Raw genomic sequence first — 12,903 nt, forward strand, 5'->3', positions numbered from 1 at the left:
CTCTGCATGCATGTGACTGACACTTTACCACCTATGGGCCCAATCCTATCCAACTTTCCAGCACTGGTGCAGCCGCAATGCAACCCTGAGGTAAGGGAACATATGTTTCCCTTACCCTGAGGAGGTCTCTGTGAGTGACTCCCAATCACAGGATGCAGCACACTCTCCATTGGCATGGCTGCACTGGCACTGGAAAATTGGAGAGGATTGGGCCCTATATCACCTACCTAGTATATCTTTAAAGCAAATACTGCATAGTTATAATTTATAAAAAAGCGCCTTCAGAATAAAAACACATAACACTGCTTTATGCACTTCTAACTTTGGAAAACATCAAAATCAGTGGAAAAATAAAACCATTTTCACTCTCCTGTACTAAGGTGTTTTAGGAGGCATTAGGGAAGAGCAGGACAGAAAGAATTCAGGGATGTCACTGTGAGGGTGGAATGATGTGGTTTGCAACTTGAGACCTTGGAAGAAGATATGGAGAGATGGTACATTAATGTTCTGTACTGTGTTCACCAGTGTCTCTCAAACAATGGGACGAAGCTGTGGTAGCACCGGGAAAACAAATGCTGGTCCAATGCGGAATGCTGAATTTCTGGGGAGGGGGGGGAGTGAGCATTGTCCCAGATGTTTTTGGGGAGGGTGAGCACTGTCCCAGATGTTTTCAGGGGGAGTGAGCATTGTTCCAGATGTTTAGGGTGGGGGAGAGTGAGCATTGTACCAGATGTTTTTGGAGAGAGTGAGCATTGTCCCAGATGTTTTCAGAGGGTGAACATTGTCCCAGAAGTTTTCCGTGGAGAGTGAGCATTGTCCCAGATGTTTTCTGGGGGGTGAGCATTTTTCCAGATGTTTTAGGGTGGGGGAGAGAGCATTGTACCAGATGTTTTTGGGGAGAGTGAGCATTGTCCCAGATGGTTTTGGGGGGGGGTGAGCATTGTTCCAGATTTTTGGGGGGAGAGTGAACATTCTCCCAAATGGTTTTTTGGGAGGGGTGAGCATTGTCCCAGATATTTTTGGGAAGTAAGCATTGTCCCAGATGTTTTCAGAGGGTGAACACTGTCCCAGATGTTTTTGGGGAGGGGGAGCATTGCCCCAGATGTTTTCTGGGGGAGAGTGAGCATTGTCCCAGATGTTTTCTGGGGGAGAGTGAGCATTGCCCCAGATGTTTTCTGGGGGAGAGTGAGCATTGTCCCAGATGTTTTCTGGGGGAGAGTGAGCATTGTTCCAGATGTTTTCTGGGGGAGAGTGAGCATTGCCCCAGATGGTTTTGGGGGGGGTGAGCATTGTCCCAGAAGTTTTCCGTGGAGAGTGAGCATTGTCCCAGATGTTTTCTGGGGGGGTGAGCATTTTTCCAGATGTTTTAGGGTGGGGGAGAGAGCATTGTACCAGATGTTTTTGGGGAGAGTGAGCATTGTCCCAGATGGTTTTGGGGGGGGGGTGAGCATTGTTCCAGATTTTTGGGGGGAGAGTGAACATTCTCCCAAATGGTTTTTTGGGAGGGGTGAGCATTGTCCCAGATATTTTTGGGGAGTAAGCATTGTCCCAGATGTTTTCAGAGGGTGAACACTGTCCCAGATGTTTTCTGGGGGAGAGTGAGCATTGCCCCAGATGTTTTCTGGGGGAGAGTGAGCATTGCCCCAGATGTTTTCTGGGGGAGAGTGAGCATTGCCCCAGATGTTTTCTGGGGGAGAGTGAGCATTGTCACAGATGTTTTCTGGGGGAGAGTGAGCATTGCCCCAGATGTTTTCTGGGGGAGAGTGAGCATTGCCCCAGATGTTTTCTGGGGAGAGTGAGCATTGCCCCAGATGTTTTCTGGGGGAGAGTGAGCATTGCCCCAGATGTTTTCTGGGGGAGAGTGAGCATTGTTCCAGATGTTTTCTTAAAGGAGGAAAAAAGCACCCAGCATATTTGTCATTCCTATTTTCTCTGAAGTCCATCCTATGGATTTTGATGTAGTCAAAAGTTCCAACCCTCGCCCCAGTTTTGTCACTGTGGGATGGAAGCGAGTCCATGCATGGAGGATACAGGATCCTGAGCATGTTGATGGATGCCCATGAGAAAAATGAAGAAGAACATTTTCGGGGAAAGCAGGCAAGAGGCCATCCCTTCAAGGAACCGCAGAGGTCCGGTGATGCCAGAGGAGAAAGGTGGCCTGCTTGGTTGGGGGGGGGGCGCCTGACCCCTCCGGCGCCGCCTATATGTCCAGGCTGGGGTGTGCGCAGGCGGGGACCCTTGGCACGCCTCTGAGCGAGCAAATGCGAGAAGCCCTGCTCGTGTGGACGGGGCTGGGACACGCGTCCTGGCGGCGCTTCTCGCTGCACAGCGGGGGAGCGAGATGCCTTCCTCTCCCTGCCTCCGCGGAGCGCAGGAGCGCAGGCTGCGGCGAGGGGAGTTTCGCCCAGCCAGCCAGCCAGCCAGCCAGCCCCGCTCCGGGCGGGGAGAGAGGCGGGTCTGGACAGAGAGGGAGGCGGGCCGCCAAGGCAGGCAGCAGGCAGGCAGGAAGGGCTGTGACGGGGGCAGGGCGCTGGGGCTGAGCGAGGCCCGGAGTCGACGGAGGGAAGGGAGGCGGAGAGGAGCCCCTGCGCGCGGAGGAGCCCCGGGAACTCGGGCGCAGGTAAGGGGGTGGGTGTGTTTGGGGCAGCCGCGGAGGGACAGGCAGGAAGGGCAGCGCCGCAAGCTCAGCCCGCAAAATCCACACGCAGTCACCCCGATTCACACGTTACGTTCTTCTGCAACCGCGACACGTGTCAGGTGCATGCCTGTGGGGGGCGGCAGGGGCTGTTTTCAGGGATCCGCAGCTGACAGAGCTCTTGACACCCTCCAGCCACGCTTGGGTTTGTTTACAGACACATGCGAAAAAAACTTGTCACGTGTGCTCGTGTGGAACCGTGCAGGCGCGCGTGCGGAAGAGCCGTGCCCGTGCATGCATACGCGATCAGGTGCATGGACTGTGAGGAGGTGGGCTAACCCCGCTCCCTGTTGCAGCCCCTTGCTCGTGTGTGTGTGTGTACATGCATACATACGTAGGGGGTAAATAAATACAGGCTTGCCACCGCTTGACACGTGCTGTTGTTCACCCCTCTGGCGCGTGTTAGGAAGGAGATAAGGCTTGCAGGGCGTTTTGTCCCAACAGTCAGGAGGAAGAGTCAGAAGGAGCCCAGGAACACACACAGTTCTTGTATCTCAGGGCTGACATATCCATGCCCAGCCCACCATCACCACCACCAGGCTGACTAACTAAGGCAAAGCAGTCGGTGTGTGTGTGTGTGTGTGTGTGTGTGAAAGCAACACCTAAGTGACACGTGTCCTTTTGCTCCTCTGAGTCCAGTAGGTCCTTTGCTGGGTTTCTAAAAGCAGAGGTGCGAGGGGTTGAGCCTGCCACCACAGTTGTACTGCTGTGTGCTCAGCAAGCCCTTCCTAGCCTCCTAGCAAGAAGAAGAAAGCACTCTGCATAGGCTCCAAAGTGGCACTATTAGTCACAAACGCCTGGGCTGCTTTGTGTACGTGTGCGTGCAGAAAATAAGTTTGCACGCACACATTGGAATTGCCCGCACCCAATAAAACCCTGGGTGCGTTGGCGTCTCAATTCAGTATGAAAGGCCTGCATGCTCGCCCATGCGTACCCAGTACATAGTCAACATGGATGACCAGGCAAAATGACCCAAGGAGGGCCACGCAGGGCTCTGTTAGTTTGGGTGACCTGTTTGGCTCTCCCCCACTCCCCATGCTTTCCCTCCTGAGCTGTAAACAGCAGAGCTGGAGGTGGGGGGGAGTGTTTACCTTGCAACAGCAGCAGCAGTAGAAGCAATAAATCTGCTGTGGTGTGGTGCAGCTTCCCCTCCCTGCCTCTCTTCCCAAACGTTGCTGAGGACAGTTTTCAAAGCAATGTCATTGGTGCGAGAGTTAGAGAGTGTGGGCTATCTTCAGTCTCCTAGTGTGTCGCTCTTCCTGTTGTTTGTGATAGTATTGCTTCCTGGAGAAACGAAAGAGGGGCAGCTAGGAAATGAGGTTCTCCTTCAAGCCGCTTGGATTCCGCCCCCCCCCCCCAGCTGTCATTGTGCAAAGGGGGAATGGTTGTCTTGGATCGGTTAGTAGATATTGTTATTCTTATTATTGTTCAAAATTTCTCTGCCATCACAATCGGGCAGCTCTGCTAGTGAATCGATGTGTCATCAAAGCACATGCATTATGCTGGAACTGCTCAGGATTTTCTTGGTGTTGCCCAGGACCAGTCCAAGACCTTCTGGTTCTTGAGGTGGTGTGCCAGATACTGCCCCCCCCCACCTAGTAACGCGTCACTTTCTGCTCCCTGGATTGGAAAAGGAACAGGGGGATGGCATGGAAGTGTGGGGTGAGCCATAGTGGCAGAGACTTCAGGGCCCAATCCTATCCAGTTTTCCAGGGCTGGTGCAGTGGTGCCAATGCGGCATGTGCTACATCCTTTGGTGGGGAGGCAGTCACTGAGGCCTCCTCGAGGTATGGGAACGTTTGGTCCCTTACATCAGGGCTGCACCGGTGCTAGAAATTTGGATAGGATTGGGCCCCTAGTCCACCACTCTCCTTTGCTCCACACTTTGCCTTCTGTTCTCTCTCTCTCTCTCTCTCTCTCTCTCTCTGTCTCTCTCTCTGTCCCTTTTTCTTTTCCAATCCAGAGAATCAGGAGAGGAGGAGCAATGGATAGAGGTGTTTGAAAATGGTGTTATTTATTTTACTCCAATGTAAGCCCATTGAGTTCAATAAGATTTGGGCTGTAATCCTATCTTAATCACCAAAACAAACACCTCTAGCAATGGAGGAAAGTGGGAGGATGGTGATGGGTGCTCCCGGCCAAATTGCTACCTGAAGCGACTACCTCAGTTGGCTTCATGGATGGGCCAGTCCTGATTACGCAACATGTCTCAGAAACTGTTGTTTTGCAGAGCTGGCTGAATTTTTATTTTTTTTGTGAGAAAATGTAATTTTCCCATTTTGTTTCAAGATCTCTTTCAAATATCAGAGTATTTGATACTCTGATATTTGATGTCGATAGAACTGTTGAGGGAGTTGTGTTCTTGTCAACTCTTGGCGTATATAATGAATTTTGTTATTTAGTAGAGATTTGTTCCCCAGTCTTCTCACATAAACTCAGAGTGGTAATTTTAATTACCCAGCCTAGTTTTGCTGCACATCCTTAAGTTTAAAGCAGTTATTCATTTTTGTAACTCTTTTCAATGAACAAGTCATGGTTAGCTTCACAACAACACCTTAAAGTCATTTTAGGCTGAGAGATAGCGACTTAGAATTGATGCTCTGTAGATTGGTTTTGCTCATGCTCTGGTTTTGACTGATGATTTTCAGTCAGGGAAATGCATTTTCTCCTCAGCTAGTTTGCACAAGTGTCCTAGGAGCAAGTAGTCTGGCTGCTTTGTGTGAGTCATTTTGACTTGTTTGCTGTGTAAGCCGCTTCTGCAGTTCACCTTCACGGAAGGCATCTTCCTATACTGATCAACAATGCAATGCAGTGGCTAGAGGGTTGACATGCTTAATTATGGAACTCATTTGCCCTGAGTGAAGCCTAGAGACCCAATGTATATAGTATAACATTTATGCATGCATCAGCCCTAAGTGAATGAAGAACCATACAGACAAACAGGTGCTGTATGGATAGTGGCCACCCAGATCCATCCTATGGATGTGCAATCATAGGGAGTAAATTGGTGATAGCTTGATTAGTGTGTGGAAGGAGGAACCAAAGGTTTGGAGTTAATCACCCCCAACAACTCATTTTGTAACTGATTATATCAGGGGAGTGATGTGTGCACTGAATGTGTACACACTGATGTGTGTGTACTGAATGGGAGCAAAAATATCTTCACCTTAATGCAGTGGTTCTCAAACTTTTAGCACCAGGACCCACTTTTTAGAATGACAATCTGTTGGGACCCACTGGAAGTACAGATCCAGGCTATTCATACATGGATTTCTTATACACGGATTTGACTCGACACAAATGGCCACTGCAAATGAGAAAGAATGTGCTGATCCCTGGAGAAGGGAAAAATGCACCCCTTTAAAATCAGTTTAAAAAACTGAACAGTCCTTTAACAATAGCTTCCTTAATGAGTGGGGGGGGGCAGCGGGCTGACAATCCATCAATCCTTCTCTCTCCAGGCGACCCCTCCCTTCTCCCTGAGCATGTGCAAGAAAGGTGATCACTTTGCATTGGTGAAGGGAGGGGCTGAGTGAAGCGCTTGGAGGAGGACTGATTGATGGATTGTCTTCTTAATGACTCTTACCTTACATCACAAAGGTTAGCAAGGCTGTCTTTGAATCACCAAAGCAAAGAAACTTTGTTTTTAAATTGATTTGCTATAGTGTGTTTTTTGCCATCCACGTGAGTGCTTGGAATGGAACCCATGAGAATAATGAGGCTCAACCTGTAATGTCATTAACCTGGAAGCGATGTCAAAGCCGGAAGTGACAGGCAGGAAAATTTTTAACACCCCCATATGACAAAATCAAATCAGTTAATTAGTTGCATTAAAAGTTTACAATAAGTATAAGGGTGCAATCCTAACCAACTTTCCAGCACTGACTTAGCCACAATGCATCCCCAAGTTAAGGTAACAAATATGGCCCTTACCTTGAGGAGGCCCCCTTGATTGCCTCCCCACTGCAGGATGCAATGCATGCCGCATTGGCACAGCTATGTCAATGCTGGAAAGTTGGTTAGGATTGCGCCCTAAGTTTAAAATTTTTTTAAAAATAAAGAACCAACCCTCCTAACCCTCCCAAGCAGTTGCAGATTTGTTTACAGATAGTAACCTGTTAAAAGTACAGATCTGTAACATTTCCCCAAATGCAGTTGCACAGCATGGTAGCATCAAGTCTAACGTATATTAAAAATAAAATACACATTGAAATGAATGGGAAGCTACCTGCAAATTAGCTCATGACCCTCCTAGTGGGTCCTGACCCACAGTTTTAGAAACAATGACCTAATGTACTGTATCTCATAGGATTGTTATGATGAAAAAAATTAGACATCGCTGGACATCTATTATTTGGTTTTATTTAAAATAGCCTTTTTCTGCCTCTCAGCCCTAGCTCCAGCAGCCCTTGACAACAGTTATAAATCTATTCAGAAAATAAAACTGATAAAACTTAATCAACTGTGACAACTGGTAAAATCAATAAAAACAGTAAAAGTAGCAACATACTACACCGGGGGGGGGGGGGACAAGAGGATCAAAAGGGACAGCTTCAAGCAAAAACTTAAAATGCATTGGACGCAATTGTAAGATAACATATATAGTATTCCAGGTACCACTGAAAGCTTGAATGAATAGTGGTGCATTTAATTTGTACCTAAAGCCATCAAGGAAGGTATTGCCTGAATGAGAGTGTTCCACAATCAAGAAGCAACAATTGAGAAGGAGAGCCACTTCTGAAGATGCGGGTATTCTGAGTAGGGCATCTATGGATATCTTAATAGTTGGACAGGGCCATTTGGGGATAGGAAGTCCTTCAGGTGCCCAGCTTCCAAGTCCCATAAAGCAGTGTCCCAAACTGTGAGCTGTGGCTCCTTGGGTAGCTGCAGAAACCAGCCAGGGAAGCCATGGGAAAAACCATGGCTTGTATACCACCCTATGGAATGTATAGAATTGTAGCCCTCATGACAAGATTGTTGATTCAAGTCTGAAGTTTTGCTGCTGTGGTCTGAACCAATTGCAGTTTCCAGACAATTTTTGATTCTGTGAACTCCTTGAAGGAAGTGCTGAATACAAATGTGACTAAAATTCATATTGTTATATAATATCTAAATAAATTTAGAGGGCCAGTGTCATATTGTAGTAAAGCCGTGGTTCCCAAACTGTGATTCCGTGGCCCACCAGTAGGTCCTAACGCAATTTTTGGTGGGTCACAAAACTGACAATTAGACTGAACTACAACTAGATTAGACAATTAGATTACACTATGTGCACTGAGGTTAAACAATCTGCTACTTGGAGAGAGCACTATGGCCAAATAACCTTTATAGCCACTGAGGCTTGAGTGGTTGGTAAAGTTTTGGTTGTTTTTTTTTAGTGGCTCCTGATGCTAAAACGTTTGTCAGCCATTGTAGCAGAGTGTTGAACCTGAACTAGGAAGACCTGGGTTAAAATCCCTGCTGAGTTATGAAGGATAAAAGGAGGGAAGAGCCATGTACACCACTCTGAGCTCACTTGAGGATGAATGCATATAAATGTACATAATTAATATTTTCACATTTTTATCTCACCCTTCCTCCGGAGTTCAGGGTGGTGTACAGGAGAAGCCCGTATCTGCTGATCCCGTATCTGCAGATTCCGTTATCCACTGATAGGGTCTGCAGAGGCCCCCCCCAGCACATCACCCATGCATGCCCCCTTCGGAGGTGAGGGGTGCTTTGCTCTCCTCATCTCTGGAGGGTTCTCTGAGCTCAGCAGAGGTCATGGATGCCTGTCCACAGTCTCTGTCGGGCTTAGACTGAGCTTTAGAGCTCAAAAAAACATGCCTTCCGGTTTCATAGAGAAACTGAAAGTGATGTTTTTAATGCCTTATAAGGCGTTGGGAGAGCCTATACAATTAAATGCAGGTTGGGCATCCCTCATCCAGAATTCTAAAATCCTAAGTATTCTGAAAACTGCAACTTTTTTGAGTGCCCACATGGCATCACAAGTAGAAAACTCACACCTGACCTCATGTGACAGGTTGCACAACTTTATTAAAAATATTGTATAAAATTACCTTCAGGCTACGTGTATTTGAAAATGAGTGAATTTTATGTTTAGACTTAGGCCCCATCCCCAAGCTATCTCATTAAGTATATGCAAATATTCCAAACTGCAGAACATTTAATAATAATAATAATAACAACAACAACAACAACAACAACAACAACAACAACAACAACAACAACAGGTATTTATATACCGCCTTTCTTGGTCTTTATTCAAGGCGGTTTACATAGGCAGGCTTTTATTTAAATCCCTTATTAAATAGGGATTTTTACAATTTGAAAGAAGGTTCTTTCTTTCAAGAACCACTACATTCAAGGTGTTTCGTTCCGATCTGGCTTCACATTCTGGCCTCCATCCTCCCACGCTCAGAGCAGATGGAATTGCTCGGCTTCAGCTTGTCAGCTGCTTCAAGGTCGCACGGTGCCGGTGGCCTCGAACTGGCAACCTTGTGGATTTTATCTTCAGGCAGACGGAGGCTCTACCCTCTAGACCAGACCTCCTACCCTCTAGACCAGACCATTTCGATATCCAAGATGCTTCTGGTCCCAAGCACTTTCGATAAGGGATGCCTAACCTGTATAACAAGTTGCCTGTTGTGTGCGTGTGTATAAATAATCAGGCACTGGCTACTCTTTGTAATATCTTGTGTGACCAAAAAGCAGAAGCCAGAATGAGGTTGTACAGATGGGGATAAGCTTTGTGTTTGCTGGCTCCCTTTTTAAATGTGTATGATACAAAGTAAAATTGTGTGGAGGGGGAAGGCAATATCTGTAACTGTGTTCCTGATTGCAAGGCTACTTTCTCTTATAAAACAAAGTTTCAGTCATTTACCCTGTTGGAAAGACAAAACCTGTTGACAACACTGGGGTCTGAAGTGGATTTAACTTTACTTTCTCCTATACAGGTGGGGGCTCTTTATCCACAGATTCAGCATCTGTGGATTTGCCCCACTGCAAATGCTGAAACCCTGGATTGACCCTCCCCTGCAGACCTCCCAGACATGACCTCCCAGATGTGACCATCTCACGTGGCCTCTCTGAGGCTCAGAATGGCCCCTGGAGTGATTTTGTGGATGACTTCCAGTTTATAGAGGTCACGTTTGGTGCAAAAGTGGGCTCCGAAAACTGCGGATTTCATTATCCACAGTTTTCTGTATCTGTAGGGACGTCCGGGAATGGAACCCCTGCGGAAAAAGAGGTTGCACCTGTAGTTGCTTCTTTTTCTTATGGGGAAAAAAGTATCATGGGGGCATGGATGAAGGTGGGTCAGAGCTGGACCAGGTGCCTGAGTGGGTCTCTTCTTAAAGGTACCTGTTGGGAGGGAGTGCATTAAGGGTACAATCCAAGCCTGGTCTTCGGCTGGCGCAAGTCCCTTGCACTGGCCCAGGAGTGTTGCAAATATGCTGTAAGACACATTTGCGCCTCCTTGTGAGCTAGGGAGGCTGGCATGAGGATGCGCGCCGGCCTCCCCTTGCCAGATCCAGGCTGGCAAAGGGTAAGTTTGTGCCCATCTAGGGAGGCCAGTGAGGAGGTTTGGGGAGTGTGGCAGGATGGTGGAATGGGGGTGTTTCGAGGCAGGGGAAGGGCGATCCCGTGGGTGGACTGGGCCTGGAAGGAGGGTGGTATAGTCCTGGACAACCTAGTCTGTATCATAACCCCCCAGTTAAATTGCTGGTGCAGATCTGATTAGCCCCCTTGGGGTGGCTGCCATGCTACACAAGGTTTAAATAAATAAATCCCCTTATTCCGAGTTGCACGGCAGCCACCTCCTACACTGTGCTGGATGCATCGTAGAGCAATTGGCCTGCCTGTTCCAGCACAGGATAGGATTGGACTATAAGTCTTTTTAAGCAGAGTGTGCTCAGATGCACTGTCTCACCTTCCCCCTTGGTTCCTACAACGTACAGCACTTCCTGTCTGTTGCCTTTCCTTATGCCAGGCATATGTCTAGTAAAAAAATTGAAGCCTCATGGCCGAACATTAAAGCCTCATGGCTGAACAGTGGTCCGCACGTGGGTCCTGAATAGACCAGCGTGTTATCCACCGCGCCATCCTAGCAATTTCCAGTTTTCTCTCTAGGATAAACATCGAGCAGCCGCTCATCAGAAGGGCGGCTCTGCCCACCAGCTGGCAGCCTAAGTTGATTCCACCTGTTGTTTAATGAATAGTTACAGATTTTGGTGCTAATTATGCAGTGCAATTGATATTTGTTTTGCCATCAGCTTCGTTTGTGAAGTCTGTTTGGGGTTGCTACCTTCCCCCCCCCCCCCAGGCAGAGGCATTGTGCTTTCAGCAGCTGCATGGCAAGCTCGTATTGAGCAGGCTGAGTTTTTGCCATATATACTGTATCTCCATGCTTGAAAAATTGGTAGGGCATAAAAAGTGGCCACTCCTGAGCTTGTTCCCCAAGAACAATGAGGCCGGGAAACAATATACTCCTTTATGTCTTATGTTGTGTGTCTTGGAATTACGTTGTTATATATGTAGCGGAACACAGGGCTATAGAACAATAGCCCAGTTTGTCCTAAAAGACTGTGTGGCTGCGGGTGTGGGATAAACACATGGTTTCCTTCAGATTAGGCATTCTGTTTTCAGAGGATGGGGTATAATACAATGAAGGATGATAGGAGAAAATACGCGTAGGTAGCGAGTGCCTTGGACATCCTCCTGTTCTGTGCGACTTGATTTGCTTGCCTGGGACATCTGAAGCAATTCATTATCAGTTTCCTTTTATCGGTGCTACACCTGCTGTCTGCTTGTCGCGTGTTGTGATCTGAATTCCACAGAATTGAGCTGGTACTTTGTACTTATTTAATTAAAAGATTTATACCCCTTCCAATAATGGGATGCCCAGGGTGGCTTACAATGTCCATTAAAATGCAATGGTAAAAAACAAGCCAACATACAATATTGGCCCCTCCACACCCCCAAAACAATTTTTAAAATGCAGTAAAAATAACAACAGGCTGCCAGGGAGGGCAGAGTTCTCAGTTCAACCCGGAAGAATTTTTGTAATATTGGTACCACTGTGGAGAAGGCTCGGCCCTTTGTTGCCACCTTTTGCCTTCTGTCAGGGGTGGCACTTGAAGAAGGAACCCCTTAAATGACCTTGGGGGATAAGCTGGCTCATATGGGAGAAGGCAGTTCCTCAGGCACCCCAGGTACAAGCCGTAAAATGTTTTAAAGGTGAAAACCAGCACCTTGAGTGGATTGGATCTGTTCTGTTCAGTGCGTGGACAATTTCCAGTTTGATGGTTCCATGACTCTAGCACAGTGTTTTCCAAACTTTTTTAGCACCAGGACCCACTTTTTAAAAAGAGAATCTATTACAACACACTAGACCAGGGGTGCCCAAACCCCGGCCCTGGGGCCACTTGCGGCCCTCGAGGCCTCTCAATGTGGCCTTCAGGGAGCCCCCAGTCTCCAATGAGCCTCTGGCCCTCCGGAGATTTGTTGGAGCCTGCACTGGCCCGACACAACTTCTCTCAGCATGAGGGCGACTATTTGCATAAGCTGTGGGATGAGAGCTCCCTCCACTGCTTGCTGTTTCACATCTGTGATGCAGCAGCAGCAGCATAGGAAAGGCCAGCCACGCTTTGTGCAAGGCCTTTTATAGGACTTGAGCTATTGCAAGACCTTCATTTATATAAGTTCATCTTTAATATATTCATTTATGTAAACTTATGTAAATTTATTCAAATTTTAAATGTAAATTAGTTCTTTTTTTCCCCGGCCCCCAACACCATGTCAGTGTGGCCCTCCTGCCAAAAACTTTGGATACCACTGCACTAAACCAAAAAAAAAGAAAAGAAAAAGAGAGAGATTCAGAAAGAAATTTTATTATTTATTTCTTTTTAATAATAATAATAATAATAATTATTATTATTATTATTATTTATTAAATTATAATTTACAATAATTGGGCTCCTGTGCTTCTGAGGTTGCTAGCGACCTTATGTATAGTATGTGGTGTAGATATTTGCTTGACTCTTCATAGAAAAGGAGTTCAGGGACTATTCCCCGAAACTTTACAGTCATTCCAGAGTACCCAGAAGACTCAGCTGTTGAGCAAGATGTATACTTAGGAACTTCCAGACCAGAAAAAAGGCAGAAAACTGGGTTCACACGTGATCTATAGCATGCCAATTACTAGAGAA

At 47.1% G+C, this 12,903-nt stretch overlaps 1 protein-coding gene across 2 annotated transcripts in view; it reads left to right on the forward strand.

Annotated features, from left to right (window-relative positions):
* The first annotated feature begins 2,429 nt into the window (after positions 1 to 2,429).
* Positions 2,430 to 12,903, forward strand: part of LOC136651074 (signal transducer and activator of transcription 5B) — a 66,186-nt gene continuing 55,712 nt past the window's right edge. For both annotated transcript variants that reach the window (XM_066627181.1, XM_066627185.1), the window contains exon 1: positions 2,430 to 2,620. The gene's annotated coding sequence lies outside the window, so the exon portion shown is untranslated. The remainder of the gene's footprint in view (positions 2,621 to 12,903) is intronic.

Source organism: Tiliqua scincoides, chromosome 5, assembly GCF_035046505.1.
Source record: "Tiliqua scincoides isolate rTilSci1 chromosome 5, rTilSci1.hap2, whole genome shotgun sequence".
In the NCBI taxonomy this organism is placed as follows: Eukaryota; Metazoa; Chordata; class Lepidosauria; order Squamata; family Scincidae; genus Tiliqua; species Tiliqua scincoides.